Source organism: Cucurbita pepo, unplaced genomic scaffold (assembly GCF_002806865.2).
Source record: "Cucurbita pepo subsp. pepo cultivar mu-cu-16 unplaced genomic scaffold, ASM280686v2 Cp4.1_scaffold008301, whole genome shotgun sequence".
In the NCBI taxonomy this organism is placed as follows: Eukaryota; Viridiplantae; Streptophyta; class Magnoliopsida; order Cucurbitales; family Cucurbitaceae; genus Cucurbita; species Cucurbita pepo.
Window position 1 is genome coordinate 1 of NW_019654221.1, and position 485 is coordinate 485.

Consider the following 485-nt stretch of genomic DNA (forward strand, 5'->3'; position numbering starts at 1 on the left):
TTCTATTCTTTAAATAACTTCTATTCTTTTTTCTTCTCTTTACCGTAATTATCGCAAACCTTATGTAAATAATTTAACAGCGGTCTAGATCTAAAAGATCTAAAAGATATAATAATAATTGCTCATGGATTTCATTAACAAAGAAAATAGATGAAATAATGATGATACATTCCATAAAAAACTTAATATATAGTAATTAATAAGGGCATTTGGTCTAGTGGTATGATTCTTGCTTTGGGTGCAAGAGGTCTCAAGTTCGATTCTCGAAATGCCCCATCAAAATAAAAAAAGCACAATTTTGAAAGAAAAAAAAACAAAAAATCAGGAATGCGTGGCAATGCATCTTCAACTTCTATAAATTTTTCATATATTGAGGCACGGAAAATATATTGACTAGCAACTAAGAATTATAAATTTATTATAAAGGCATTTGGTCTAAGTGGCATGATTATCGTTTTGGGTGTGAGAGGTCTCAAGTTCGATTC

At 29.5% G+C, this 485-nt stretch overlaps 1 non-coding gene across 1 annotated transcript; it reads left to right on the plus strand.

The window, feature by feature from the left end:
* Positions 1 to 203: 203 nt before the first annotated feature.
* On the plus strand, positions 204 to 275 carry TRNAP-UGG. Its single transcript has one exon. It is a non-coding gene; the product is annotated as a tRNA-Pro (tRNA).
* Positions 276 to 485: the final 210 nt, after the last annotated feature.